Source organism: Vipera berus (genome assembly GCF_964194415.1).
Source record: "Vipera berus genome assembly, chromosome: 2".
NCBI classification, from domain to species: Eukaryota; Metazoa; Chordata; class Lepidosauria; order Squamata; family Viperidae; genus Vipera; species Vipera berus.
Window position 1 is genome coordinate 248,629,792 of NC_138203.1, and position 25,910 is coordinate 248,655,701.

Here is a 25,910-nt window from a genome sequence, read left to right on the forward strand (position 1 = left end):
CTTTCCCATTTCAATCTACAGTCTAAGTGTAATCCTCCAATTTCTGTTTCCAGTTTTTCACTAACTTTTTTATCTGCACAATTTTGGTTATCTCAAAAATATTTATATTATAGGAAAGAGATTTGAATTTGTGTGAAACTCTGTTTGGTTTTCTTATTCTTTCCACCTGAGCTAACTTCAGCTAAAGCTTTGGGCTGCTTTGCTTCATAGCAGCTGGTGGTCTGTCTCAAGTAAAGGGCCAGTTTTGCTTTCTCTGTCTTCCTGATGCTAGTCCCATGATAAATCCAGTGCATTATAGGTCAGTAATTTAGGCATACCCCTTCATGGATTACTGCCTTGTCGTGGCGAAGGGGCTTGCGTAATTCAATGAAGCTATGAGCTATGCCGTGCAGGGCCACCCAAGACGGACAGGTCATAGCAGAGAGTTCTGACAAAACGTGATCCACTGGAGAAGGAAATGGCAACCCACTCCAGTATCTTTGCCATGAAAACCCTATGGACAGTACCAAAAGGCAAAACGATATGACGCTGGAAGATGAGCCCCTCAGGTCGGAAGGCGTCCAATATGCTACTGGGGAAGAGCAGAGGGCTAGTACTAGTAGCACCAGAAAGAATGAAGCGACTGGGCCAAAGCCGAAAGGACGCTCAGCTGTGGATGTATCTGGTGGTGAAAGGAAAGTCCAATGCTGTAAAGATTTTTTCTCCATAGGAACCTGGAATGTAAGATCCATGAATCAAGGAAAACTGGACGTGGTCAAACAAGAGATGACAAGACTGAACATTGACATCTTAGGTATCAGCGAACTAAAATGGACAGGAATGGGTGAATTTAATTCAGATGACCATCAGGTATACTACTGTGGGCAAGAATCCTTCAGAAGAAATGGAGTAGCCTTCATAGTCAATAAAAGAGTAGGTAAAGCAATACTGGGATACAATCCTCAAAATGACAGAATGATCTCAGTTCGAATCCAAGGCAAACCATTCAATATCACAGTAGTCCAGGTCTATGCCCCAACCACCAGTGCTGAAGAGGATGAAATTGACCGGTTCTATGAAGCACTACAGCACCTTATAGAACTAACACCAAAAAATGATGTTCTTATCATCATTGGGGATTGGAATGCTAAAGTAGGAAGCCAAAAGATAACTGGAATAACAGGCAAGTTTGGCCTTGGAGTGCAAAATGAAGCAGGGCACAGGCTGATAGAATTTTGTCAAGAGAATACGATGGTCATAGCAAACACTCTTTTCCAACAACCCAAGAGACGGCTCTACACATGGACATCACCAGATGGTCAACACAGAAATCAGATTGACTATATGCTCTGCAGCCAAAGATGGAGAAGCTCTATACAGTCAGTAAAAACAAGACCAGGAGCTGACTGTGGCTCAGACCATGAGCTTCTCCTTGCAAAGTTTAGGCTTAAACTGAAGAAAGTAGGGAAAAGCACTAGGCCACTCAGGTATGAATTAAATCATATCCCTGTTGAATATACAGTAGAGGTGACAAATAGATTTAAGGAATTAGATCTGATAGACAGAGTGCCTGAAGAACTATGGACAGAGGTTCGCAACATTGTACAACAGGTAGCAACCAAAACCATCCCAAAGAAAAAGAAATGCAAGAAAGCAAAATGGCTGTCTGAGGAAGCTTTGCAAATAGCTGAGGAAAGGAGGGAAGCGAAAGGCAAGGGAGAAAAAGAAAGATACACCCAATTGAATGCAGAATTCCAGAGAATAGCTAGAAGAGATAAGAATGCCTTCTTAAATGAAGAGTGCAAAGAAATAGAAGAAAACAATAGAATAGGGAGGACCAGAGATCTTATCAAGAAAATTGGAGAAATGAAGGGAACGTTTAATGCAAAAATGGGCATGATAAAGGACCAAAATGGCAGGGACCTAACAGAGGCAGAAGAGATTAAGAAGAGGTGGCAAAATTACACAGAAGAACTATACAAGAATGAGCTTAACGTCCCTGACAATCACAATGAGGTGGTCACTGACCTCGAGCCAGACATCCTAGAATGTGAAGTGAAGTGGGCCTTAGAAAAGCTGAGCAACAACAAAGCTAGTGGAAGTGACAGTATTCCAGCTGAGCTATTCAAAATCTTAAAAGACAATGCAGTAAAAGTGCTACACTCAATTTGCAAGCAAATTTGGAAAACTCAACAATGGCCACAGGATTGGAAAAGATCAGTTTACATTCCAATTCCAAAGAAAGGCAGTGCCAAAGAATGTTCAAACTATGTGCGATAGAGTGCGCATTGCACTCATTTCTCATGCTAGTAAAGTCATGCTTAAAATCCTACAAGCTAGACTTCAGCAGTATGTGGATCAAGAACTACCAGAAGTGCAGGCAGGATTTCGAAGAGGCAGAGGAACTAGAGATCAAATTGCCAACATACGCTGGATCATGGAGAACGCTAGGGAGTTCCAGAAAAACATCTACTACTGCTTCATTGACTATGCTAAAGCCTTTGATTGTGTGGATCATAACAAACTGTGGCAAGTTCTTAAAGAGATGGGAGTACCAGACCATCTTATTTGTCTCTTGAGAAACCTATATGCGGGTCAAGAAGCAACAGTGAGAACTGGACATGGAACCACTGATTGGTTCAAAATTGGGAAAGGAGTCCGGCAAGGCTGTATACTGTCGCCCTGCCTATTTAACTTATATGCAGAGCACATCATGAGAAAGGCAGGGCTAGATGAATCAAAAGTTGGAATTAAGATTGCCAGAAGAAATATTAACAACCTAAGATATGCAGATGATACCACTCTAATGGCAGAAAGTGAAGAAGAACTAAAGAGCCTCTTGTTGCAGGTGAAGAAGGAGAGTGCAAAAGTTGGGTTGAAACTTAAAATTAAGAAAACCAAGATCATGGCAACTGGCCCTCTCAATTCCTGGCAAATAGATGGGGAAGAAATGGAGGTAGTGACAGATTTTATTTTCCTGGGCTCCAAGATCACTGCAGATGGGGACTGTAGCCAAGAAATTAAAAGACGCTTGCTCCTGGGGAGGAAAGCCATGGCAAATCTAGACAGCACACTAAAAAGCAGAGACATCACCCTGTCAACCAAAGTGCGTATAGTCAAGGCTATGGTCTTCCCAGTTGCAATGTATGGCAGTGAAAGTTGGACCATAAGAAAGGCTGAACGCCAAAGAATTGAGGCCTTTGAACTGTGGTGCTGGAGAAGACTCCTGCGAGTCCCTTGGACCGCAAGGCGATCAAACCGGTCAGTCCTAGAGGAGATCAATCCTGACTGCTCTTTAGAAGGCCAGATCCTGAAGCGAAAACTCAAGTACTTTGGCCACCTAATGAGAAGGAAGGACTCATTTGAGAAGAGCCTAATGCTGGGAAAGATCGAGGGCAATAGAAGAAAGGGACGACAGAGAATGAGGTGGCTGGATGGAGTCACTGAAGCAGTAGGCGTGAGCTTAAATGGACTCCAGAAGATGGTAGAGGACAGGAAGGCCTGGAGGAATGTTGTCCATAGGGTCGCGATGGGTCGGACACGACTTCGCAGCTAACAACAACAACAACAATTTAGGCATAAGCTTCCTATTTGGCAGTGAAGCAATCAAGACACTTAGCTCAGGAGCAATCCAGGTTTTAAATTCATCACTTTTTCATGCCAGCTGAAAGTCTACCTATGATGCTAGATTTGAACTAAATAGTACACACAAATGCAGTGTTCTACTTCTTTCTGATAACTAGCATATCCTGCATTATTAGATGGAGGCGGTTATTTTGTTATTTCCAACATGAATTTGTCTCTGCAGAGTTTTCCTACAGAAATTTTGGGTTGTTCACTGCCCAGGAGAGAGGAATCTAAGAAGCATATGTTGGCCTCACATTTTTCTCTTTAAAAAAAAATGGGGGGAAAATAGCCCTGAACTATGTTTTTTAAAAATAAAGCTTCACAGAAAGAACTGCCTTCCTGCATCTCTGGAAGTGAAAATGTCTCCTGTGCAATTCAGGCTGATTTGTGGGACATGTAATTTAGCTCTTGAGTTGAGTCAGTTAATCTATGCACAGCCCTAGTAGAAACTGAGTACAACATTTTCAGGATAGTCTGGTGGATCAGCGTAACAACAACGTTTTTGAGATTCCAGACTGTGTCTGGCACTTCCTTGATGAGGTACCAGACCACTCTATTTTTGGTGCCATTGATATTTCCCTTCCGGAATATCATATTTCCTTCAAAGCAGCTGGGCAAATTCTTTCATTGAAATCCAATCCATCCAGCTCATTTCCACCTTTCCATTTGTATCTGTTTTGTTGCCATCTTGCCAAACTCAAGCCAGCGTATGAATGTTAATATTAGAATGCATTGGCGAAAAGACAGGATTTAAAGCCAATCGATCAGTGAATAATTTAAAGTAACAAAGCTAAAAGCGAATTCAGTCCTTGTCGTTCCCATAATATGAGAATTATTAAACAGCATGAGTGAGCATAAAGGGCTTGATCCAATGGCTGATTATGTAGCAAAAAATTGCTAGATTGTCTCTCGGGCTGATGATTCCAGATTTCAGCACTTAGAACCATTTAGCTTAAGTGCTTTTTTTTTTCCTTTAGGGATGTCACTCCATGGATCATGTGGATTTTATTCGGTCACTAATGTTTGCCTCTTTGGATGATTGTGGACAATAATATTTTGTAGCAGCTTTCAGAAATAAAAGCTCTACAGAATTCATAAAGTAAACCTTCTAATCAACTGCTTCTAATAAAAAAAATATATGAAATGTGTGTAGGTGGGTACGTGTGTACACATACACACACACACACACAAACACATATTTATTTTATATTTTTAAACTACCCTGAGATAAGAGAAGTTCCTGCTTTTACCACTCAAGTGGATTCAGCTATATTATTTATTTAGACTTTCTAAAGTACCAACAACTCAAATACTGGTCTTCCTAATTAAACTTTTTATGGTGTTGTAGATTTGCTTCTTAAAGAGGAACCCTTTATCCCATCATTCTGATCCTGCCATTTTGATCTTAACCTTGCATGGAAGCAATAGGAAACCTAGAAGTCCAGTTGCCTTATATTTCACAGAACCTGGTCATTAGAAAAGTATGTGTCAGTTTTATTTGAACTTGAAATTATTTATTGATGCAGAAGTAGGCTGCTGTTAAAAGCAAATCACCATTTCTTTGCACTGATTTCCGTATCTCAAAGGGTTCAGCTATTTTATTTTAAAGAAAATAGAAGACATGAGTGATTACATTTAAGAACTATTTTTAATGGCCACTGTTAAGTGAAGCCATGCTTCAAATGATATAGCAAATACTTGATTAAAATGTGGGGGGTGGGGTGTTTCACTTTTAAATTACCCCAGACATCAAGTGCTTATTTGCAAATTATGAGCACTTTAATCTTTTTTCCACCATTTAGTTGGAATGGTTTAAAAACCATGAATTTTGTAGAAATATGAACTCTATCCAGACATTCAAGAAATTTGGATAATAGATGGTAATATAAAGAAATGAGATCTGAGTTGAGCTTATATATGTATTAAAAGAAACACTTTAGAAATTTAGTCTGTCTATTTAGAAGTTAGAGATATGTATTAGTCAAGGTTTTACAATACTGATTAAGGTTAATTAATGAAAGTAACATGGAGAGAAGATAAAAATGAGTTAATGCTGCCTTCTTACCTTAAAGCAATCTATATGTAGCATCACTTATAAGTAACAAATGGGTCTTCTCAATTTGTCCCCTACAAATTTCCTGGGTATGTTCAGTTTGAAGCACACAGAATAACAGAGTTGGACGGGACCTTGGAGGTCTTTAGTCCAATCCCCTGCTCAAGCAGGAGACCCTATGCCAGGGGGGTCAAACTGCTGCCCCACGGGCTGGATGCGTCATGCCGAAACTGTGCCCACCTCATTGCCAGTAATGGGAAAAAAGTTGTGATATGTTGTGACACATCACGTGATGTTGCAAGTTTGACACCCCTGCCCTGTGCCATTTCAGACGTATGGCTGTCCAATCTCTTCTTAAAAACTTCCAGTGATGGAGTATCCATAACTTCTGGAGGCAAGCCATTCCACTGGTTAATTATTCTCACTCAGGAAATTTCTCCTTAGTTGGCTCTCTCCTTGATTAACTTCCATCCATTGTTTCTTGTCCTGCCTTCAGGGGCTTTGTATAATAGGTTGACCTCATCTTCTTTGTGGCAGCCCCTCAAGTATTGGAATACTGCTTTCATATCACTCCTAGTCCTTCTTTTCATTAGACTAGACATACCCATTTCCTGCAAAGCTTGATTTCACAGGTAAAAGGCATTCACAATGGTCAAAACGCACAGCAAGTGATCTCATGCCTAAAGACTTAGTCTAATATCTCTCATACCCAGATCAGATATCAACTGTACACACCAAAGACAAAATCTTGCTAGCTGTGCACATTGGATTTGAGATTACCCAAAACAAGCTGCATGGAACTCTGAACCCTCAGAATCCAGAGTATTGAAGATCTCCAATACTCACCTGCCCACAAGATCCAAGAACTCCAGAAGTAAGCACGATCCCTAGCTTGTCTCATCTGCCCAACTACACTCAGAGGCATTTCTATGACTCAGGAACATGGTGGTCCTTGGGCACAGTTAAGATGTCTCTTCCTAGCTGAAAATGAAGCTGTTGAAGAACCCAAAACCAGAAGTAAGATGAAGAGTAGCAGCACATTTTAGGAAGACGTTGGGGTAAAAAGTCAATTCATAATATATTTTGCTTAAATCTCAACAGACTGTAGGGAGTAATGCACAGTGATTAATAGTAAAGATGTACCAATAATAAAAACAAAGATGCTGTAAATTTGTATGAATTTTATAGAAACTAACAGAAAAGAGCATTAAGGATTTTTCACTTCTCCATTTCATCCAGAATCCGTAACAATGGTTATCTTCCTAAATCTTTTTTTTAAAATCTGTATAATTTTTAATACACATAATGCACAGTTTCTGCAGTAAGCAACTATTTATTAACAGTTTGTCTTCTTGTGCACATAAAATTCCTTGCTTTTGTGCTGTAATGACCTTATAATTACATCCTTGTCCCAGATAAATGAAATATTTTTCAAAGGGTCATCACCTCCTTGTGAATTGTGATTTAGTTTGCTACCTGGAAGTTGACAGAAATAATAATAGATGGAACCTATAAGAACTAGTAGGAAAGAACATTGGATTTCTAGAACATCTTGAAAACATTTGGTGGAACTGAAAAACTGAAGAATGCCTCATTCATACACTCAGGTATTTAGATCCATGCCACTGCTAATTAAAGCTGTCTGGGGGGTGTTGTGTGGGTAAATTCTAGTGGTGGTCAATTCTTCCTTGAGTGCAGGACTTAAGTCTCTTAAGGACATGATGGTATGCTGCCTCCTCAAGAAAACATTGCTGGAAAGTGGTCATCCCATGGGTTTGAGCTCCAGGAGAGGAGGGAAGCAATCAAGCTCTCAACAACAGGAGAGATTTTAAGGACAGTGGGTTTGTACGTTACTTTTGGATTTACAATTATTTCAAAGTTAGAAGAAGTCTTCCAAACAACAAGTTTGAAAAACTACCTGGTGAATAAAATTTCATCCCCCCCCCCAAAGAAGCAAAAATAATAGTTTAAGGAATTTAAAGAATAAAAATAAATGACAAAAAAACCTAAACAAGGATTTAATTTAAGAAAGTTTTAAATAAATTAAGGAACTAGAAAAATGGCATATTAGGACTTTTGCTAAAACATTTGCAAAATTGTAAACAAAATAATATTTTTCTGACAACATGAATTGTTTAGTCTATTAAGAAAGAATTTACTGGCATAAAATTGAAAACAAAAACAAAGAAACTTGAGACAAAAAAATAGCAAGCCCCAAATGTGATGTTAGCTTCCTGCTTATGTACAGTAGCTTGCTATACCAGCTATGATTCCAGGGTTTATGGTTTCTAAATTTAAGGGAGGTAGAGAGAGAAAAAGTGTCAGCCTGGTGCATTTAAAGCCTTAAAAAATAATTTAGCTTGAGCCTGTTAAATATGCATGACAACAACCTGGTGCCAATAGATACAAATCCCACATTTCCATTCCATTCCATTCTAGTATTGTCATGAAAAAAGGAAGTAAAAATAGATGGGGTGAAATGACTGCATCTTGTAGCTATTGCAATATTGATGATAATCCTATACTTAAAGCAAAACTTTTTAAGCTAACCAGGCATAACGATAAGGCAAGCCACTATAACATGGACTGGCACCCATCCATGGCATGCCAAAAACTGGACCATGCAAACAAGTGAAGCCCCATCCACGGGATGCAGGCAGCACATGAAACCACGCCCCCCCCCGTGAAAAAACATCTCTCCACGGAACGAGCCCTGGTCCCCAAAAGATTGGGGGCTGCTGGACTAGAATATAATATGAGAGCAAACCCCACTCCCTACTAGCACTGACGATGTTATCTAGTTTGGATAATGAAATGTCTGCACGAAATCAAGCTGAGAGAGCACCAAGGATCCCTGAGTAAAGATAGGTTCTAATAGAAGAGAATATACGTAGCCCAAGATTGAACTGTGGAATTTTTTTATGTTCTCTGAGCTTGGTTGTTTGTAGGCATTTTATTACCCAGCTAGACAACATCATCAGTGGTAGTGAGTCTGGAGCTTGCTCCAATTTTATATATAGTACCTTCCCCTGCCAGTGTTACTGAGGGTTTGATTTTCTCCTCAGTAGTTCCTTACTAGGATATTGTTTTCTGCTTGATTGTTTGCCTGATGTTAATATCTGCTTATCTGAATATTAGCTGCTGGGGAGGATCCATTTTGGATTTTCTGGGTCCTTCTTAGCTTTTTTATTGCCTCTTTTCTACGGTATGTAAATGTGATTTATCTTTATTGATGGCTGATTTGTCTGAGTGCCAAGTTTTTAGGAATTCCCTAGCATTTTCAGTTTACTTTGGTCCATGATGCCTGCAGAAAACCACTCCCCCACAATATTGGCAGGGCATGCTTCTGTATATAAACATCTGGCAAACCCCACACTTGCACTAATAATGTTACTAGTCAGGTAATGAAACATCTGCAAGCAAACAATCAGGCTCAGAGCATAGACTCCATAGTTCAATCTTCTACTGGATGCTCAAGCTTTCTACTGGATACTCAAGATTTTCAGTTTAGTGGGTGATAATTCATGAAACAACAATTAAATAATTTTAAGAATAGAAAAATACATTTTTCTTCAAATTTTATTCTGGAAAAGCATAAATAACAAATTACTTGATGTCAAGACTATGTTACTGCCTAAATCAGGCATGTCAAACTCGTGACGTCACTTGACGTCGCGCGACGTATCGGAGCTTTTTCCCCATTGCCGGCAATGGGGCGGGCGCAGTTTTGTTGTGATGCGTCCGGCCCGCAGGCTGGCAGTTTGACACCCCTGGCCTAAATGATGCTTCAGATTTAATAAGACTCACCTGTTGGGTTGCTTCCAAAGCATTTGCATTTACCAAGAAATAAACATTACAAAAAGCAGTAAATGAGAAAATATGTACTGACTTTTCTTTGAAAGGCAAAAATCTTATTCCAGGGAAATGTTTCAGTGAAATAATCTGGATGTTGTAAATATTTTCATTTGTAAATTATTTCCATCTACATCCAAGTATTTGATTTACCTGGCCTAGAAGCATGTCATTCCTAAATTTCATTCAGTAACATAGGGAGTCTTTTGTCAGAATTGATAGTAAGCATACTGATTTCAGTCCTAAAGGAATCCTTTTTTTAAAAAAATTGATGTTTGTTATTTTTTTCATGCTCTTTAATTTTGTTGTTAATGCTAAATTTGGGTAAATCTCAAAGGTTAAATGATATTCTTTTGATATATTTGGTAAATACTGACAGTCCTATTTAAAAACAATATCCCTTTTAAAAAAATTGGGAACAGCTGAAGTCCAGTCAAAAGGAGAGAATCTGTTTTGCATGAGAAAGCTTTTAATTCATTCATTTTAAGAGATTCAATATATATTGCTGAGGAAACTAAGTGATATTCATGGAAAATTTTAAAAAAAATCATTAGAGATCAGAAGTATCATGCTAAGTGGACAATTGATATAGTAAATATTGTCTAAATAAAAGAAAGAAAGAAAGAAAGAAAGAAAGAAAGAAAGAAAGAAAGAAAGAAAGAAAGAAAGAAAGAAAGAAGGAAGGAAGGAAGGAAGGAAGGAAGGAAGGAAGGAAGGAAGGAAGGAAGGAAGGAAGGAAGGAAGGAAGGAAGGAAGGAAGGAAGGAAGGAAGGAAGGAAGGAAGAAAGGAAGGAAAAAAATTAAGCAAAATTGGACCAGATTAGTACTTGGATGGGAAACTACTAGAAAGGTTGTGGTGTAGATAGGGAAGTAAAAATGAAAAGGCCACAACAGCAAAAAAGTTTGTATGTTTGTCAAATAAATTGCATGCTGAAGGAGTTGAGCTTAACTCACATGAAGGTCTGTTTTTACTATGAAGGAGGCAAGTAAATATCATATGACAGAGGGCCATCATAAGGAAACTGCTAGAGAAATGTGAACGCTTGTATAATATTGGCAATCTTAAACTGAGTTTTCAAACACCTGGTGTCCTGCAGAATTATTATAACTGATTGTATTTAGGAGTTTTGGATATATTATTAATCATATTATTAATCATGTTAGATGCCAATGTTTAGCACTTCATGCTCCAGAAATGGAACAGGTGAAAACTGATCATTTCATTTGAATGGTTTTCTACCAGTGTTACATATCTGTTTTGAAATGGTGGAAGATTTAAAAAGAAACATATATCACAGCAGTTATATCCCTTTTAGAAAATCAGAGGTATAGGAGATAAATATTTCAAATACACTGTGAATAAAATTAAATTAAATGTGGACATTTAATTGTGAAAGTACTTCATTTTCCCCCAAAATATCAAGGATACACACAATATAAACACAAACAAAGTCCTATGCAACAACAGCTTCTCCTCGTCTGTCTATGGTTGCCAACTCCAGCTGAAACTAATTTTAATGATATTTCCCTTCCCAAAATATGTATGAGTTTGTACACCCTGCTTTCTGCCCTCCCAAACAACTGTTTAAAATGATTTATTGCCCATAAATAAGATATTTCATAACATTAATGTATCCCTTCTCTGCAGCAATCCAGCGTTCTCTCACTTAATTTCCACACATATAGAAACACACAAGGGCTCAAATGCTACCTGTTTCTTCCAGCATGAACCTGAACAATGAAAGTAAAAGATCTGGACTAAAAGTAAAAGATCTGGAGAGGGTTTCACCAGGCAAACATACCATCCCAAATGATGGTTAATTTGCAACAACGTCCATATTTTTCAGCAGCAGCATTTCATATAATTTAGTTCAATGTGCTGTATTAGATTGAGGTGCCGCCTGACTTCAAAAGGATTCAAGAGCTCTCAGTATTAAAAAAAAGCAATACAATTAACTATAATCAGAAAAAAAGCAAAATAAATAAAAAAGCAATAAAATAAAGACAAAATAGCAAATCTGGACAATAACAGAAAATATGCAGACAAGAGTTTCCAAACAACTTACCCAGGCCTTTAGGACTTCCATTTGAATCTCAGGGAACCTTATTCCAGAGGTCAAGCACTACAGCCAAGAAGGCCTTCCTCCTGGGTCTCAAGAGATGACATAGTTTAATTGAAGACATCCTGAGAACAGCAGCCCTGTCAGCTCACATTAGCCAAGTGACACCACTTGAAATAGACAGTCCTTCAGATAACCATTCCTAAGCCATGTAGGTAGGTTATAGGATATAACCAGCACTTTGACTGGTACTCAGAAGCAAACTAAACTGAGCAAACATCAGCTGAACTGATTATTGCATGGGCATATGAGGGATGCTCCTCACGCTGTCATTCTAGTCCAGTTGAAGACCACATATAGAACACATTGTAGTAGTTAAACCATAAGGTGACCAGGACATGAGTGACTATTTCAAGGACTGTTTGACTTGGGAAAGGGAACAATTGGCATACCAGATGAAGTCGTACAAGGAGCTTTGTGATCATATAAAGGTAAAGGTAAAGGTAAAGGTTCCCCCGCACATGCGTGCTAGTCGTTTCCAACTCTAGGGGCTGGTGCTCATCTCCGTTACAAAGCCGAAGAGCCAGCGCTTGTCTGAGGACGTCCCCGTGGTCATGTGGCCGGCATTTTTATTTATTTTTATTTTTATTTTAATTCCATTTATATCCCGCCCTTCTCCGAAGACTCAGGGCGGCTTACAAGCTTAGCAGTAGACGCCAAAGACGCACGGAGTGCTGTTACCTTCCCACCGTAGTGGTCCCTATTTTTCTACTTGCATTTTTATGTGCTTTCGAACTGCTAGGTGGGCAGAAGCTGGGACAAGTAACAGGCGCTCACTCTGTTATGCAGCACTCGGGATTCGACCGGCCAAACTGCTGACCTTCTGATCAACAAGCTCAGCCTCCTAACCCACTGAGCCACCGCGTCCTTTATACTGTGATCATAGCTGCCACATATTCATCAAAAAAAGCTTTGAGTCCAACAAAGCACCAGTTTGTGCACCACACTCGAAAGGGCAAGTGAAATTCCATCCAAAGTTAAACATAAATCTCCCTGGACCTAGCTGACCTAATATCAATAGCCCATAAAGGAGGGGCCTAGAAAGTGGCCTCTCCCTCCCAATCAACACCAGCTGGAACCAACCTTGAGGAAAGGAAGGAAGACAACCATCATAAAACAGTCTCCATTTTTCAACTCCTCGAGCTGATTCAGCAGGATACTGCAGTCAATCATATTGAAAGCCAGTTGGAGCAGATGCAAGTCATTTTTATCTGTCAGTTGGCCAGAATTCTAGAATGCATAATCTTATTCTACCTAATCTTATAAGGTATCAACAGACCTGGTTCTGTGCCCAAGCCCAGTTTGTAACACATATCAAAAGCTTACAGTCTACGTATTAGGCATGTTGCTTATGATTCAGAAAGTCATTTATAGTTGTCAAGTCTAGTAACCTTTGATAGTCCGTCATCTATGAATTTTTCTAACTGAATTTTCATTTAAACTGGCATTCATTGCTGAAATGATGGCTGTAAATTCCCTAAACTATGTTCTGTATCAAAAAGTACTTCCATTTATAAATATCTCCAGATTTAGTATTGGTGGATGAGCCTAAGAAAGAGGGGAATATTCCCTAGCTCTCTTTTCTATGCTACACATTCATCTACTATACTTTTTTCCCACTTTCCCTCCCAAAACAATATCTGTAATTTTTCTCATAAAGGAGCTGCTCGAGTCCCAAAATAATTCTGCTTATCCTTTTTTTGAACCTTCTTCAGCTGCACTATGCTTCAAAGATACATTTGGTCTCCTGGGCCCAGAATCCCTTTAAGCAACAAAATAGTTCTTTCCTAACCACACTATTTCAGTTGCATTTTCCTACTCAGCCAAAATTAGGATATCCCCCCACCCCCAAAGAAGTTCAATGAACAAGCAGTTCTGAATTCCTAAATAGGATCTCAAGCTGAAATAACATTCTGGATATGTAGGAAAGAACCACTGATTTCATTCATCACTACAGCCTTTTTTCTCATTTTATCAACCAAAGGAGAAATGATTGCATATGATTACTGTTTCTTTTATGTTTATACTACAGGTAGCCCTTGACTTACAACAGTTCACTTAGTGACCTTTCAAAGTTACAATGGCACTGAAAAAAGTGACACATGACTTATGAACATTGCAGCATCTCCATAGTCACATGATCAAAATTAAATGCTAGGAAACTGACACATATTTATGACGGTTGCAGTGTTCCAGGGTCATGTGATCACCTTTTGCAACCTTCTGACAAGCAAACCAGATTCACCTAACAACTGTCTTACTAACTTAACAACTGCAGCGATTCACTTAACAACTATGGCAAGAAAGGTTGTAAAATGAGGATAAACTCACTTAACAAATGTCTCAGCAACATAAATTTTGGGCTCCATTGTGGTCATGACTACTACATTTATAGCCAGATTTTTTTTTCTGTTGAGAATTTAAGCCAACATAGATGGTTCCTTTCATTTTATCCTACAATTATCTTGTGAAGTAATGCTGGGTTAAAAGGAAGTCAAAGGGAAATTCCATACCTCAGCGGAGAACTAAAATTTCAAAGTCCAATCCATATTTTGACATTGTATTAAGCTGATTTTTTTTATTCCCTCCAAAAATTTCAGAGAAGGAGATGAGCTTAAATTAAACTATAGATAAATCTAAAATACCATCACTATTTATTTCTGGCCATGGAAAATTGATCTCCAATTCTTCCTTTTTTTCTTCACTCCCTCTTCCTATATGCCTTTTAAAATCCCTTTTCAGCCAACCCATGGCTCTTCCTCATTTTTAACTGATCCACTTTTAACTGCTTAATCAAGAGGTGAAGGAGGATCCCTTACAGGGTCGTGCCAAGGAGTTTTGCCAACATCTGTCGGACAAAATCACTCGGATTCGGACCGGCTTGGACTCCGACTGGGCAGAGTCTGACGATCAGGACATGAGTGGTCTTGTCGATGTTATATGGGACGAGTTCGACCCTGTGACCCCAAAGGAAGTGGACAGAATTATGAGGAAGCTGAGCTCCACCACTTGTTTATTAGATCTGTGCCCTTCTTGGCTGGTTTATTCAGCTCGAGAGGGAACACGAAGCTGGCTCCAGGCGGTGATATCTGCCTCCCTGAGTGAGGGTTGTTTCCCCTCCGTCTTGAAAGAAGTGGTGGTGAGACCCCTCCTCAAGAAACCTACCTTGGACCCAACTATATTAAACAACTTTCGTCCGGTCTCCAACCTTCGCTTTCTTGTTGAGAGTGTGGTGGCGCATAAGCTCCCTTCGGTTCTGGAGGAAACTGACTATCTGGACCCGTACCAATCGGGTTTTAGGCCCGGACACAGCACAGAGACGGCATTGGTCGCACTGATAAATGATCTCTGGAGAGCTCGGGACAGAGGCTGTTCCTCTGTCCTAGTCCTTCTAGATCTCTCAGCGTCTTTTGATATCATCGACCATGGTATCTTGCTGCAGCGTCTCAGGGGATTGGGAGTTGGAGGCACGGTTCTTCAGTGGTTCTCCTCCTATCTCATGGGACGTTCGCAGTCGGTATTAACAGGGGGGCAGAGGTCGACCTCGAGGCCTCTCACTTGTGGAGTCCCTCAAGGATCGGTCCCCTCGCCTCTCCTATTCAACATCTACATGAAACCACTAGGTGAGATCATTCGTGGTTTTGGAGTCGAGTATCACCAGTATGCTGATGATACCCAGCTTTTTATTTTGACCCCAAACCACCTCAGTGATGCCCTTGATGTGATGTCCCGTTGCCTGGAAGCAGTTCAGATCTGGATGGGGAGGAACAGGCTTCAACTCAACCCTGACAAGACTGAGTGGCTGTACATACCGGCATCTCGGGATATTCAGAACATTCCATCTCTTTCTATAGGGGGTGAGTTATTACCCCCCATAGATAGGGCTCACCACTTGGGAGTCCTCCTAGATTCACAGCTTTCCTTGGAAGACCACATAATAGCTGTGACTAGGGGAGCCTTTGCCCAGGTTCGCCTGGTGCGCCAATTACGGCCCTATCTAGACCGGGATGCCCTACGTACGATCACTCATGCACTCGTGACCTCTCGTTTAGACTACTGCAATGCTCTCTACATGGGGCTGCCCTTGAGGACCACTCAGAGGCTCCAACTGGTACAGAATGCAGCCGCAAGAGTTGTGTTGGGAGTCTCCCGATACTCCCATGTTACACCTCTACTCCGTGAGCTGCATTGGCTCCCAGTTGTCCTCCGGGTAAGATTCAAGGTGCTGGTAATGGTTTTCAAAGCCCTACATGGCATGGGTCCGGAGTACCTTAGGAATCACCTGCTGCCAGCGTCAACTTCCCTCCGTCCAGTGCGCTCCCACAGAGGGCCTCCTAAGGGTTCCGCCGTTCAGAGAGTGCCATCTGGTGGATCCCAGAGGGAGGGCGTTCTCTGTGGCCACGCCTGACCTATGGAACCGTTTACCGGTTGAGCTCTGGATGGCTCCCGACCTTCGCTCCTTCTGACGCGACCTAAAAACCTATCTGTTTGAGCAATCCGGTCTGGTCTGACGGGTTCTGTTGTAGTTATTGTTTTAAGGTAACTTATCTTCTACATTAATGTTTTCAATATCTGTATTTGTGCATTTGATATTTATGTCACTGTTCACCGCCCTGAGTCCTTAGGGAGAAGGGCGGTATACAAATCAAATAAATAAATAAATAAAATAAATATAAAAGAAAAAAAATGCACAAGCTTTGGGTCAAAAAACTGATAATTATAAGTGTGAAAATAAAATTGACTATCCTTATTTAGTAATTCACAATAAAGCCAGTCATTGTTACTGGGTTAGAGATCATGTAGTACAATATCTTAGTTAATTCTTACCAAATTTAGGCAGTATCAGTAAATATACTGACAGGACATTTTCACTTCAGTTTATTCACACCATTCCCATCACAAATGAGGAAGTAGAGCTAAGGTTTCAAACTGGGAAAAATATTATCTATCAACAGATATTTAAATGAAGCTCACTGAGGACTTTTTTCTTGTTTGGGGTATTGTAAATCTCTAGAAGTTACAAGAAAAGTCTGTAGCCAGAAGGTATAAATCCTTCCAGGACTCCATAAACCATGCAAAATAGATTCCTACCACTGCAGATCTTAGGCTAAATGTGCAGAAGTTTGAACACTTTGACTATAATCTATGAACATAGAAAGAAATGGCTAGGTCTCCAGCTAGACAGCCTTTCACTTCATTTATCAATCACAGAATTAATGCTCTCTTAGGCTTTCCTCTCAGTTGTGCCGATTCGGATTTCTAGGAAGGGAGAGATTTTTACATGACTAAATACTTGGCACAAACATTCACTCCTATGTCAGGGATTTCCAGTTTAGATTTTCTGCTCACCTAGTACTTCTGTCTTAATAAGACTTTCCACATATTTGCTCATTCAACTAAGGAGCACTTAGTCATCTTTGTGTTCCTCAATATTATGAACTGATACAACCAAATCCATTATTTATTTATTTATTTAATTAATTAAATTTTTATACCGCCCTTCTCCCGAAGGACTCAGGGCGGTGAACAGGGCATATCTTAAAACTACAAAAGTACAAAAGTTAAAAAAGAATTAAATTATTGCCCACAATAAAAACAATAATATATATATATAAATATTAAAACCCTAAGTGATTCCCCATCAGGCCAGGCCAGCTTGTTCAAATAAATGGGTCTTTAACCCGCGCCGGAAGGAGCGGAGATCCGGTGCCATCCGGAGCTCAACCGGCAGCTGGTTCCACAAAGCCGGAGCGCCCACAGAGAAGGCCCTCCCCCTGGGGGCCACCAGCCGACATTCTCTGACTGGAGGCACCCTGAGGAGGCCCTCTCTGTGGGAACGCACGGGGCGGAGGGGAGTTGACGCCGGCAGCAGGTGGTCCCCGAGGTATTCCGGACCCATGCCATGTAAGGACTTAAACACCATCACTAAGACCTTGAACCTCACCCGGAAGACAACTGGTAACCAATGCAGCTCGCGGAGCAAAGGTGTAACATGGGAGTACTTTATTACTTACCTCCAGACTTCGATGACAGAAGCATTGAATGTATACTTCACACAATAGGACTATGTTCAATTGCAGACCAAATACAATAGGGTGGTTTGTATATATACAGTATCTGCTTCAATATATAGAAGGTGCCAGTATGCCCATGAAGAACATCACCTCAAATGCTTGGCCCAATTAACAAGACAATCACTGAAACATTTTAATCAGAATTTTTCATTTGAGGAAACATCATTTCTTTTTTTTTGTTTGGGGTTTTGTTTTTTTTGTTTGATTTCTAAGAAATACTGTTTCTGTCTCAAGGAAATGGCCTTTAAGAAGCCCAATGTGAAGCATTGGTTCCACTATCTTCATGTTTAGTAAAGTTGTTTAATTTCCATCTCCTCCCAAAAAACATTAGACTTCGTGACTGGATAGATTTGGGTCTTTTCTAGAATTGTCATTTCAAACTGCAACAAGAATAAAAGAGCACTTCATGCATAAGGGTATATTGACATTACAAGGTTTTAGGCATCAATATTTGCAAGAAAAGCCAGGCATTTGCAAGAAAAGCCATTTCTATGAATTGAATTTTGTGATTTTCCTCCAGTTCTTTCTTTTCTATTCTGCTCTCTCCAGGTACAGCCAGGTCCACTATGCAGATATTTTTTTCTCTTTTTATTGACAAATGTTAAATCTGGGTTGTAATTGTTATCTGTTCACAACAATGTGAAGTTATAGCTGCCAGTTGTTAGCTTGTGTTAGCTTTCATACCTATTGAGTTCTTCCAAAAAACCTAGGGTATTGTAAAGTTTCAAATTAGTATACGTATAGATCCAAGAAGTGTGATATTTTGCAATTGACAGATGAAAACTTTCAACTGCTAACTAAGATTTTTTGATATAGCACCTAAATAACCATTGACACCATCCCAACTATAGCACAAACTTTCAATTTGTATTTTCAGATATTGATGCTTTATAACAACTTCTTCTTCTTCTTCTTCTTCTTCTTCTTCTTCTTCTTCTTCTTCTTCTTCTTCTTCTTCTTCTTCTTCTTCTTCTTCTTCTTCTTCTTCTTCTTCTTCTTCTTCTTCTTCTTCTTCTCATCCTCATAACTATAGGCACCTTTTAAAAAGTAAATCTGGAATAGAATACCTGCAATGGCAAAATGCAATGATCCATGGCAATGCAGTTATAAGCAAGGGAAACAAATCTATTTGAACTTTGCAGTATCTCAAGTGCTTAGCATTCCTTCCCAAGACCATCAGTTGAGTGTATCCAGTGTAGGCCTAAAACAACATTCGTGTGTGCAGTGGAAGTATGAGTATTTGCATGAATGAATACACCTGTGGGTGTAGCTGATAGTTATAGTAAGATGAATCTGTTATGCATGTCGCCACAATAACCTTAATGGTCTTGCATCCCAGAGCTATTTTATGGTATCAAATTTCCAAATGTCCTCTAGTTTTTGTTGTTCTTATTTCAAATGATGGATTGTTCTATTCATCAAATATAATATGTACCTTCTATTGGAGAATTATTATCTGGAGGGACAGACATCCATCTTGTCTGTTAACCACCTTTCCTTCTCCTTCTCTCCTTGTTTTCTTTCTTCCTTTCCCATCTTATCAGGAACATACATTATGTTTAGAAATGAAATATATAGTTGCATCTAACTTTTTAAAAAGTTGTGACTGAGTCAAGAAAATGATCTAAAAAACCCTCTAATCTGGAAGCATCATTTCTCTCAGATCTTCTTTACTCTCAAAGATGAGCTGTGGGAAAGTACAATGTGATGAGGCTTTTTAACTTGGAATTGTATATTGTATATATTGACAAGGAAAGCTCTGATGGGTTTATAGAGTTCTTTGAACTTGACTGTTTCTCATTAGTGCATAGAAAAAATGAAGTTTGATGGTTGTTTATATGTAGTGGTTTGCCTTGCTACCCTTAGTTGGCTAGAGGTATATCTCCAGGGTGCAATCAAAAACTTCAAAATAATTATTGTGACAATGCAATTATTTATTCAATGCCTTTATTATTTTTACAAATTATTTAAGATGGTGGACATATCCAACAGATTTTCCTCCTCCTATTTTTCCAACAACAACAATCCTGTGGGTTAAATTGGGCTGAGAGGCAGTGACTGGCCCAAGGTCACACAGCTGGTTTTCCTGGCTAAAATCAGATTAGAACTCACAGCTTTCTGCTGTCTAGTCCGATGCCTTAACCACTAGACCAGGCATGTCAAACTCGCGATGTCATGTGACATCGTGTGACATATCAGGACTTTTCCCCCATTGCCGGCAATGAGGTGGGCGTGGTTTCGGCATGACGCATCCGGCCCATGGGCCAGCAGTTTGACATGCCTGCACTAGACCAAACTGGCATTCAAAGGTTCCACCCATTTTTTTTACAAGTGACTGACAGTTAATACTCATGAATGCCTTCTACCAACCATAAGACAGCCTACTTATTCTTATTATCTGTGGCAATGTTGTTCCGGTGGTTAAGGTTACTGGATGTTGCTATTTATTTCTATATTGTTCTAGCAATTATTCTTGATAGCTATTTAATGCTTTGCAAAGTTAAGATGGCTAGAATTGAAAGGGTGGGGGGGACCCACAATGATTTTTTTAAAGGCATAAAACAGAAACATCTTTGATTATATATACTGAAATCCCTTTTTGTAACATGTATTATTTATTAATTAATTACATTTATTTGCCAGCCATCTCATTTTGAAGTGAGCATTTAACACTGTAACATTTATAACTTTGTAACATTTAACAGACATGCTTTCTAGGATGGGAAAAAAGCAATACTCAAAGGTCTAGCTTACAAAATATATTTAGAATTAAGGCATATGCATCTTATTTCCATCTTAAATCCTTTCAGTACCTTAATTTATGGACACTAATGGACTCTCTTTTTCCCCCAGCAATGGCTCGAACAGCTGTATCATTTGTTCACACTTTACACCCAAAACCAGCATAGCCCACCTCGCCACTGAATTATAGCTTTGTACCTCTTTCACTCTGTGTCCATAATGTGATGTCTGAATCTGGCAATTTCATTTGCATTTATCGGCAAGTGAAGCTATGTACCCTCAGACCATCTCTCTTACACCACGACAGGAGGGAAAATTATTATGGGCTAGGGGCAGAAAGATTTTTTTTCAGATACTGTGTTAAAACTTTTCAGACCTTTCTGACAGGAGTGGGGATAAAGTGTACTTGGAAAGGGTCTTGCAGAGTTTCAGGGGGAATCTATCAGACCCAGCTTTTATTAACTTAGCACCAAATATATATTTCTTAAGGAGTTATTTTCTTCTCCAGGGATAATTTGTTAGAATCCGACAGCCTATTCTTCTCCTTCCTGCTGGTAAACACCCTGTGTGCTCTCCATCACTTACCAACTGGTCCAGGGTGCATAAAGGATCATAAAATTGAGCAAAAACCTCATTAAGCACCAAGGGATACTTGGGGTTCTTTTTCCCCATTCAATTTCATAACAGCAACTGGATCCCTCCGACTTGTCATCTGTCATGTCAGAAGTTTTAAGAGGGAGCCATCCATTGTATGCGGCATAATTCTAATTCTGTGAAATGTTGGCAGTCCCAATAATGAAAAAATATTTGACATGGTGGTATTATGAAACGTCGCAGCAATTGAAATTCGTTTTCTGAAGCTTGATGGTATTGTCAGTTTTACTTTCTTAGGATTATTTAAAAAGGAGCCATTTTATTCCATCAGAAAAGCCCAGAGATGCCAAACTTCCTTATGGCCCCCAAGAAAACAATATGAAACAATTGGATTGCTAACAAAACTGACAAGCAAGCCAACTTTTGGCAAGTTTGCTGAGCAACATGGTCCACCTTTTATTACTGGCTGACATTTGATCAATGTGTTCTACTTAAAAAAATCTCTGAGGTTTTTGTTTTTTCTTTCTCTTTCTTTCTCCTCATCATCTCCCCTCCCCCCTCCTTTTCAGAATGAGAAACATTATGGAAAGCATATAGAAAGAGTAATACTAAAGAAAAGAAATTAAAGGCAGTAGAGAAGAAAGAAAACTGAAATGGTTATATGCCAACATAGTGCATTATATCTCTCTATACTTTTCTGTCTTTCCAAAGCATCCTTCCTCCCATGCTAAAATTCCACTTCATACATTGCCTTTTTTTAATTTGAATTTTTCATTTCTTTTCTATTTCAGAGTTCATCATTCTTGTCCAATCACAGCACATTATCTCTTCTTTGTTTTGTGATTCAATATACTCGTTTTGAGATTGAATTCTCTCTACAGCACTATATAGACTCAATGTATTCCTTTCATTATAGTCATTCCTAATTATATTCACTTTATAGTAATTTAGTACTAATTCAGTCTTGAATTATTTCTTCCTGTTTTATCACTCATACATCATGAGTCATGCATTTCCACTGCATTCAGTGTATTTTTTATTTTTTTCCCCCCTGACATATCCAGTTCTCATTTCCAATATTGAAGTAGATATAAGCAAGGACCTATAGACAATCATCTAACTTATTTTGACCTACGTTAATTCCTGGCTATAGGACTATCCACTACCTTTCTACAAGCACTTGCAGGATCTTAAACTTTCTCCATTCTTTTTCCCATCTTCAGTAAACATTCTGCCAAAGTATCCGAATTCATCTTTTTGCTCTGCTTTTTTTCTATTTACATATGATGTACATATAATTTACAACTCTAATTCATTTTCCATATTGAACTCAAATAACTTTGACTTTCATACATTAATTTTCAGATCCATATCATACAGTGTATCTTATGGTTACTGAACCTTGGCTACTGTCATGGTTCCAAAAGATGAAAGCCATCAAAAGAACTTCAAGGCAAAATTCTTCCTCAAAGAACATTTTATTCGGGAAATAAAGCATTGGCACTACATAAAAAGGTAAAGGTAAAGGTTCCCCCGCACATGCGTGCTAGTCGTTTCCGACTCTAGGGGCCGGTGCTCATCTCCGTTTCAAAGCCGAAGAGCCAGCGCTTGTCCGAGGACGTCTCCGTGGTCATGTGGCCAGCATGACTAGACGCCAAAGGCGCACGGAACGCTGTTACCTTCCCACCGTAGTGGTCCCTATTTTTCTACTTGCATTTTTACGTGCTTTCAAACTGCTAGGTTGGCAGAAGCTGGGACGAGTAACAGGCGCTCACTCTGCTACGCGGTACTCGGGATTCGACCCGCCAAACTGCCGATCTTCAGATCGACAAGCTCAGCATCCTAACCCACTGAGCCACCGCGTCCCTAATTGGCACTACATAGTTGAACCCAAAAACTAAATTCTCTTCCCCCAGATACAAAGGAACAAAGTGCAATTCCCACCCCCAATGAGCTGTCATAAATCACATTCTCCAATTAGCCTAAAAGACGGCTTTCTCCTCAGCCCGCCAAAACATTATCAGCTTGTCCTTGGGTTCCCACAAAGAAGAGTTATGGCTAGCTGAGCTCGAGTTTTCATCCCAACCCTCCTTACTAAACCTAATCTCTAAATACCAGAAAAAGCACGTTAAAGGAAAAGAGAAAATAGCTGCAATTTCATCAGTTGTCAAAGCGGGAACATCCAATGTTAGAAGCATTGACAGCTACTTGATAATTTGTTCAGAACATCCCAGGAATATCATACTGGTCAGGGAATTCTCGAGGTTGAAGTCCACACATTTTGAAGCTGCCAAGGTTGAGAAAGACTGTTGTATCTAAATTCATTGAAAAAGCCATATTAACATGGCATCATGGAAAAGAACATAGACATTGTTGTTTCAGCATGACACAGAACATATTTCTGTGAAACATACACACATACACACACCCACAGAGATAGATACATTTTAACAATTAATTCCCACCAACCAGGTGTGGATTTCACTTTATATAGCTATATAAAGTTGTTTGATAAATAAATAAATATAGCTCTTTTAGCTAACCCCCCCCCCCAATCATCATGGTGGATATCACTGTAAATTTCAAATACTTAGCCATAAATTCCATATTAACAGATTTATTGATTTAGCATATGACAACATATATATGTTTAATATAACTGATTGATTGTATTAAGAGTCCTATTGTTGCTGGACCAAAATGCCCAATATTTGGGTAGAACTAAGGCACACAAGTGAATGTGCCAACTCTTGAGTTAACTTTCAATAGAAGGCTGATGCTGAACAATCCCTAACAAACATTATTTGAGGAATTCAGATTCACAAAATAATATGTAGATCTAAAGATTTTAAGATAATCAGAGACATAGTTTCACAATGTTTAATGCAACTTTCCATGGCTTTAGCAGGATATAGTATTCCATTTTTTATTCAACAGGTCATGTAAATAACATATCAATTTCATCAAGAAGGCTTCAGCTTACAGTTAATTCCATATAACCACTGTACAAGTACAGAAGTATTTGCTTCTGGACCAAATAAACCAAATAATAATTACCTAAGTTGAATGGATTGCCAGGGAGCCCTCTGATGTAAATCATACTTAATGCATATGTGAAGGTTGTATCTATGCTAGACAAAGAGAAGAATGTTGTAATCCTTCCTTCTACAAAAGAAAGAATAATATGAGTGAATGCAAAAGCTATACAATAGTTGATTTGTTAATTGTATCCAGGAAATTATTTGGCAATGTTCTGATTGAAATGATAAAAGTGGTGAAAAATTGATTTTTTTTAAAAAAAAAAGTTTGTCACACACTTGTTGGATAACCCTTATTTAACCCTCTTAACTTGTTTACCCCCTTTACCCACTTCTTGTTTCACCCTCTTCACCCACTTCCAAAACATTAAAACAAAGCCATGCTTCTATTAATTTTAACTATTCCTTGCTGTCTTCCACGTCTTTGATGCAGCAGTCATTCTCTGCCTACATACCTATTCTAAAGATGGAGCAAAATCTACATTTATAGATATAGATATGGAGATATGGATATCTATCTCTATCTATCTCTAGTCTCTCCAAATGATAATCAGGTCTTAGCCAACATTTTCCATTAATCGTCCTTCAATTTTATTACATTCTTGTAAACTGATTCCTTTTATTTCAATAAGTCTTGTTGAGAAAGCTCTATGTGATTCATGCTGAGGAAAAGAATAACTTTTCAATCTAGTTTACAGTAAAGGAGCCTACCAATAACACAGCCTACTGTAGATTTAGGCCTTACTGAATAAGGACATGTAGTGGCAGGGTTGAATCTATAGGATGAAAGTTAGAGATCTCAAACCCCCTTTCCCAAAACTCTGTGTTTGTATCTTCCTAACCTGCCTTGCTCTTGCTCTTTTAAACTTTACAATTAATTATTTTTATTCTGTCTAAGCAACTTCTACCTCACCTTTCCTTACATTGATTTTTTTTTCATTTTTTCTGTTGTTAGTGATCTGTCTTCTAATACTGTTTCATACAAGCTCATGTTCTCTCTTCCAGCAGTTATTTTACTCTCAGCTTCTTTCTTTCACTTTTTTATTTCATTCGCTCCAGTTATTCTGAAGATTCAGTCTCAACAATTTAAAAAAAAGATTTGATATTTTCAGATCTTTTCACTGCCCCTATTTCCTTTACCAATTCTCTCAATCTTTTACCATAAACAACAAATCAATAAAAACAAATTCAGACTCATTTCTTTGTCATATGCCTACTTCAGTAGCTTTATGATTAAACCACATAACTGTAGCAAGCAAACCATTTTCTAAGCAGATCATTCATTCTTGGGTCTTCCCAAGAGAAAGTGAGGGGTGAAGGGGAAAAAAGTGCCAATAATCTTTTTTTCTCCACTGCCTTGAAAATTATTGGTACATTTAGCATCGCAAATTAGCTTACAAATTCTTCATTAATCTTCATAATCTCTTGGTCAGCAATTGTTTGTTCACTTCAGTTTCAAGGTCCAAAGCAGTGTTATCTTACAATTTCCATAGATGTCACTGATGTGCAGAGAAATTCATAAATCACAGTGGCAATAAAACAATCTAGTTCTCCCAGAAGACCAAAACATTCTTGACTTTCTACTACAATTCACTTTGTCTCATTGCTAAGAGTTTTATAAAATATTTGCACTTGGCATTAATGTCTTTGCAAAGCAATTTACTTTGCAGAAGACATGGATTTTTTTTAAAAAAAATAGACAGAATCTACTGTTATTAGAGATGTTTATGAGTATGGGTAGTATGACTTGACTCTTGAGAGCCCTTTGGACTGCAAGGAGATCAAATCAGTTAATCCTAAAGGAAATCAACTTAGACTGTTTTGGGGGGAA